We start from the raw sequence: 7,209 nt of genomic DNA, 5'->3' as shown, positions 1-7,209 counted from the left end.
ACGTGAGACGGGAAAATAAGAAATCCTCTCGGTCCATTCTTACAGGTAGCATCTTTCGATCTCGCTACAGGTCCCTAATATCACTAATACTAACTTTCGTCCTGAAAAGTGACTAAAAAGGCTAAATTAACTCATCTCTCGATCTCATTAATCTAGTCGTCTTAATTAGGTAGCCTATTTCCCTTCCCTATCTTTCGATCTTTATTGGGTCGGTCAATTCCTAAACATTCAACTAGTCGCGTGCATTCGATACGTCAAACATAGCAATTAAATTAATTAAAATGAAGTAAAGCTCACGTGGCCAGTCGATCGACCAGGGACCCCAGTCGATAGACCATGGCGCGATTTAGGTCGTGCTATTCTAATGCCGCCTACACTACAGATTCCCTACATCCTAGCACAAGGTATTTAGCTACTCATACTCATGATAAAAACAGCAATAAACTTAACAATTAAAACATTCGAATTCATACTTAAATTGATTAAACGAACGATTAACATGAAACGATAAATTGGCTTCGGGAGATCTAACCTAGCAATCCTATACTACGAATGAAAGCAACAACTGAGTAATAAAACAGATGAATACCGTGTTGAGGAATTGCAGAAGAAAGATCAAAACCGAATGCGAAACAAGACTTTATTAAAGGAAATAATCTAAACTAATGTATATGTAGAACTTGATAATGAAACTGAAGTAAAGCTTGATAATCATTCTGAAAACCTAAGCTACGTTATATAGGAATATACGCAACACTTATTCCTGAAAACCTAACTACTATGGGCTTCTTAATTCTCGTTCTATTAATTCACGTTAAAATTAGCGGCTTGGTCGATCGACCATGCAAGGCAGTCGATCGACTGCTCTTCGCTGAACAGTAGCTACTGGGACTCGTGGGTTGGTCGATCGAGCATGGAGGCCAGTCGATCGACTGCTTTAGCTGATAGTCCGCTTCTAATTCTTCATAAAATTATCTTTCAGGCCTCGAAATGCGCACCAAGCTCGTTCCTTAAGTAAATATTTCATGTCAAATGCAATGCAAGATACTCAGGGACGGATTTAGCTCAATATCTACTCATTTCCGCATAAATCTGCAATATTACATAAAAATACGAAAGTAGACGAAATGGGGCAAATAGTAGCTTTAAACTACATAACTGAGCTCTGAAATGCGTGTAAAATAGGGTGTAAAACATCATATAAATGACACGCATCAAACTTTCCCAAACCAAACCCTTGCTTGTCCTCAAGCAAGAACTAGGCTCGATCCTAAAACCTAATGGAACGAGTTCAATCTCAGAGCGAAATGCAAACTGTAAAGCCTAAACCAATTTAATGCAACAACCAACAATCAATTAGCAATGTGAATCATGCAAACGAGTTATGTAGTCGTTAAAAACTGTTGAACCGTCAACTGTAGAGACTTATCAAATTGGACTCTCACGGGTCGCTCAGATCACTCAATAAATACAGGTGAGTATATGTAAAGGATAAAAAGAAGTAATATTGTAAAGACTCTCACCTAACTACGACCTATAAGGACATGCCTGCAACCTAATATGAAAATGATCTCTACAACCGTGCATATGCATTCCAACCAAATAGAAGACCATGACACATGCCGAGGTAAATATGGATATGTGAGGTAATGGGTAAGAAGAGGCTAAGATGAATTTGGACAAAAACAGAGTTAAAAGCCAAGCTAGTAACTAAGGGAACCAAATTATGACAACATCCAATTCTTGCTCAAAATTCCAACAAAACGAATGCTAATAGCAACCACAAATCTCACAATCTCCATAGTTAATCAACTCCCCATAAGATATGAATGCAACATGGGAGCAAAAATCGCCATTTAATAAAGACTTTGAATTATGCGATTTGATTTTCTTTTTCTTCTCGGGCATCAGTCGATCGACCAATGAGGCCAGTCGATCGACCGTCCTCTACAGTACACATACGTTCCTTTTTCTCTTTTTTTTTTTTTCTTTTCAATTCTATATTTTTTTTCTTCTTCCTTTCCTTCCTTTTTCATCTTCCCAACATCATCTCAAAAGAGCATTTGCAGCCAAAAATGAAGTGACAATCCCAACAACTAAACTACTAGCTTGACAAAGGCAGGCTAAATGTAGGATGTAGTTAACGGGACAAAAAGGCTATTTTTGGCAGTGTGGAGCTTATGGGAAAAATGAATAAAGGGGACCTCTTCCACATGTGTCAACTAACCACAAACCGAATGCATACAGGTATTAAGCAGATCAAGTTCATATTTATGCACATTGATCTAACATGTCTCATAAGGAGTAACTACTCACAATCCTAGATAAACTGGTCATGAATGTCACCAGTTATAGGGTCTAAACCTCAGAAAATATAAGTAGGTTGCCTAAAATCTAAGTCAAGTCTCAAGTTCAGCAAGAAATTTAACAAAAACTCGTAGACTATGCATATACGATTCTACTAATAAATGTCAATTAAGCACGGCTTAGGCATAAACAGCTGAAAATGCAATGTCATCATTGAAATACTACCGTTCCGACTCAACCTATATGCTAAAATAAACATGCAATTTTTTGAAATTTTTGAACTTTTGCAATTTTTTTTTTTTTTTGAATTTTCTGTATATATAAGAGAAATGAAATAAACAATACAAGACAAAAACTAAACGTGAATGCAAAACAGAATGAATGCAACGCAAAACCCTTCCCTAAACCAAATCACACAATGTCCCCATTGTGCAAAATCATGAAATGAAATAAAAGGAAAACGGGAATTTGCGTGAAATTAACTACATAAGACATGAAGTAAGAACTCGGAAACTCACAAGACTTTAAGCGCGGCAAAAGGAAACCTCCCCAAACCAGCGTGAGCTAGGAGGTTTCAGTAGCCAGCAGTGCTACCAATAAGTACCTGAAAAGATAAATAATACCACGTGTAATTCCGAGAAAGCAATTTATAAAGCGCAAAATTATGTGGAAAATAAAGAAATGGAAGAAAACATAAATGAATTGGAGAAAAAAGTGGAGAAAAGACTCCCTCAACTCCGCAAATCGACCAAACTCAGCAGCGGAATGATCGAAAAACAAGTACAACAGCGAAAGCGGTTGATCGACCACATTACCCAGTCGATCGACCAAGGTGAACAGGAACAGAAGCTCCTGGAAATCGCAGCTCAGACGATCGACCATAAGGGGCAGTCGATCGACTGGAAAACCTGCTGTAACTTTCTGATTTCCTTCAATTAGCTCAATAAATTGAGCTATCAAGGTCTATAAACCTGTAAATACACACAATAACGCACCCAAAATTGCACAAAACCCAAAGCAAAAGTCTAAAGTGTATAAACTCCTAAGCAAACTTATTAAAATGCGAAGTCTCGCGCACACAAAAGCAATAAAAAGAGTTTAACGAAAGCAAGAAAATGTTTGTAAAGTCTTTGATCAACTAATAGTTGATCAAGAACGGCCACGGAATGGCCCACTTGCTCGGCTTCTGGCTACAAGAGGTAGCCTCTACAGTGCTCATCTCCTCAGCTGTACTCTTTTCAACTCCAACATCCGCTAAACGCAACGGATCAACGGCTTCAGCATCTCCCCAATCAATGACCTCTTCTGGCTCATCAGAATCCAAGTCGGACTCCGTCGCTTTGACTGGCTCATCATCGGGCTCCTCATTAGTGCCATAGCTAAGACATCCTAGACCGCCTCTTTGAACGATTGGCTCCTTCACAGCTGAAGCAACATGCGGCTCTTCCTTCCCCAAACCAGCTCCTGCAAAATCCAAAACAGAAGAATCTTCCTCCAATTTGCTCCCAATCTGGGGCGGAGGTGTTATAGCAGAAACAAGCATAGAAACAGGCATGACAGGAAGCACAAAATAAGATTTCTTCTCAGAAACCGTATTACAAGTGACTAGCCACATGGGGTCTTTCTTCTTAGCCGTCTGGGCAAAGACAATGGAATGCGTCCCTACTTTAAAAGTCAGAGTACCTGAGCCAACATTTATAACTGCATCAGCAGTGTGCAGAAATGGTCTACCCAATATGATAGGAATGTGGGCATCCTCGGGCATATCTAGTACAACGAAGTCAACAGGGAAAAAGAACTTTCCTATTTGCACAGGAATGTCCTCTAAGACTCCTATAGGCTGGACCGCAGATTAGTCAGCCATTTGTACTGTCATGTTGGTGACTGCAAACCTAGTCAATTTCAACTTCCTAGCAAGACTCAAGGGCATTACACTAATACTGGCTCCTAGGTCACACAAGGCCTTCTCAATAGAAAAGGTGCCAATACTACATGGAACGGAAAAGCTACCTGGGTCTTCTAGCTTATGGGGTGCAGTGTGGGTCAAATAAGAGCATGACTCCTCAGTTAGTGCGACAGAATGCACAGTTTCAAGTGACTTCTTTTTAGACAAAAGTTGCTTCATAAATTTCATGTAAGCAGGCACTTGATTAACTAACTCAAGAAAAGGAACTTGTACGTTTAGGCTACAAATAACATTTTCAAATTTATTAAATGATACCTGTTCCTTCGTCGGCACCAATCTCTCTGGATAGGGAGCTGAAAGAAGTAACTTAGCCCTCTCCTCTAAGTCTCTAATGCCGGCATCGGTGGATTTAGGCTGAAAATCCACTACCTTCTCTTTGTTGTAGCTTGACCCTTCTTCAGACCGTCTCAAAAATGATCCATTAATCGTCATCGGGTCATATTTCGGAACCGGGACTGACCCATCAGCATTTGGGTCTTGCCTCAATATTTTCGGAGTCGTCGTACCCCGAAACAAGTGGTCCCTCAATTTGTCTAGCATTGGAGGACGAAAAGACTCACCATCAGCAGCGTTATCAATCGATCGACCATGTAGGTCAGTCGATCGACTGACATCTACAGGACCAGAAGCTACTGTATCTCGCGGACTGGTCGATCAACTGGGTATATCAGTCGATCGACCGATATACCTTGTAATCGTCTTTTTCTTTCCACTGTTCGTTCCAGCCTTCTTCTTACTCGGTTCCGCCTCATCTTTTTCAGCGATATCCTCAACCATAGCGGGTCCATCAAGGGTAGACCCACTCCTCAAAGTAATGGCATTAAGGGTCTCCTTTTGATCCGTCTGCGTCGGTAAATGTCCCGGAGCTCGAGTTGTATTCTTGCTTGCTAATTGAGCAATTTGGCTCTCTAACATCTTCATCCCGGCCTCTCTAACTTGAGACTCTTTCAGCAACAAGTTTTTCAATTCGGCAAATTCGGAGCCTTAGGACTGCTGCTGCTGCTGAGGAACATACGGAGGCTTTTAGAACTGTTGTTGCTTATGAGGGGGCACATAATTCTCATTCTTCTTTCTGTGTGGAGGTGGAGTTGGATTCAGGACATTTTGGCTACTCCACCTCAAGTTAGGATGGGTATTTGGCTCAAAATAAGTGTTTGTCTGCCTATAATGTTGAAAGGCAGCACAAGACTCATAGGGATTAGGACAGTTGTCTGAAATATGTCCTTCTCCTCCACATCTCTTGCACGAAAGGACCGTCTCAAAACAAAGATTCACATGATAGATCCCTCCTTTTGAAGCTCCTCCCAACTCGTACTTATCAAACCTCGCCGTAAGAGCCTCTAATGCAGCTACAGAAGGGGATTCAGCACTTCTCCTTTGATTTCCCCTGGAATTCCCATACTCAGCCTTATGGGTGGCCAAATCATCAATAATTTTCCACCCCTTAGTCTCTCCAACATTCTCCTGGAATCTGCCACTAGCTACCGCATCCAGGATAGCTCTCTGATCGTCATAGAGCCCATTATAAAATTGATTGCATAGACTCCATTTTTCGAACCTATGATGTGGAATGGTTCGCACCAGCTTCTTGAAACGGACCCACGCCTCATGAAAGTTCTCATCAGGACCATGTTTAAAGCTCGTGATCTAAGCTCTAATGGCATTAGTCTTTGAGGCAGAGAAATATTTCTTGTAGAATGCTAGGGCCAAAGAATTCCAGTCAGTGATCCCATTAGCAGCTCGATCCAAGTCTCTATACCACTCCCTTGTAGCATCACGAAGAGAGAATATAAACATAGTTTCCTTCACTTGGTCCTGGGTCACACCGGTTGGTGGGGGTATGGAACAGCAATAATCGATGAATGTCTCCATGTGCTTAGCTGCATCTTCATTTGCAGCTCCCCCGAATTGGTTCCTCTCAACTAGGTTAATATAAGAAGGCTTTGGCTCTAATTTTCTGTCCTCCCCTGGTAATGCGAATCCTTTATAAAGGTTCACAAATTGTCGACTCCGAGTGATCAAGCTATACTTGCTTCTTCAGCCATGACTGGAAAATCTGGAGATATGACGGTCTCAGCTGAAGAAGTGGAAACAGGAGATGAATGTGGATCCTCCTCAAATAGCTCGTTCTCGTAGTAACTAGACAGAGTACTCAGCTCTTCCTCTGTCGGCAATACTCTAGATGATCGTCTCAACTCACGCAAAGTCTTCTCAATCTCGGGATTGAACGGTAGTAATTCACCACCCTGTGACCTGCGCATAAGAAGAAACTACAAATAGAATATAAGAATAGTTTAAGGAACAGGTGTCCCTTAAACTAAAAAAAAATACTAAAAATAAAACAACTAAAAATTTTAAACAATTGCCTCCCCGGCAACGGCGCCAAAATTTGATGTCCGTCGTTGTGTGCACCAAAGATAAAATTTATAATACCTATTAAAACTAACAGAAACTAGTGGTAACAGGGTCGAACCACAGGGAGGCGATGCAATTATTAGTTGTCTAATTTTAAGTCCAAGGTAACAAATGTGGGGGTTTGATTTGATTTGGTCTATAGCTAAAGGCAATAAAAGACAATAAACTAAATAAACGGATAAAACAAATATTAAAAGGGTGCTAAGATGGTCGGTTCACTGTAGTTTCGACGGCAGTATACTAGGTAGGTCTAAAACAAACACGTGAGACGGGAAAATAAGAAGTCCTCTCGGTCCATTCTTACAGGTGGCATCTTTCGATCTCGCTACAGGTCCCTAATATCACTAATACTAACTTTCGTCCTGAAAAGTGACTAAAAAGGCTAAATTAACTCATCTCTCAATCTCATTAATCTAGTCGTCTTAATTAGGTAGGCTATTTCCCTTCCCTATCTTTCGATCTTTATTGGGTCGGTCAATTCCTAAACATTCAACTAGTCGCGTGCACTCGATTCGTCAAAC

The 7,209-nt window shown here is 40.8% G+C and overlaps 1 non-coding gene across 1 annotated transcript; it reads left to right on the top strand.

Annotated features, from left to right (window-relative positions):
- Window positions 1–5,828: 5,828 nt before the first annotated feature.
- LOC141588964 (small nucleolar RNA R71) lies at window positions 5,829–5,935 on the top strand. Its single transcript, XR_012519929.1, has one exon. It is a non-coding gene; the product is annotated as a small nucleolar RNA R71 (small nucleolar RNA).
- Window positions 5,936–7,209: the final 1,274 nt, after the last annotated feature.

Source organism: Silene latifolia, chromosome 6, assembly GCF_048544455.1.
Source record: "Silene latifolia isolate original U9 population chromosome 6, ASM4854445v1, whole genome shotgun sequence".
Lineage (NCBI taxonomy): Eukaryota > Viridiplantae > Streptophyta > Magnoliopsida > Caryophyllales > Caryophyllaceae > Silene > Silene latifolia.
This window is presented reverse-complemented; position numbering and strand designations above follow the sequence as displayed.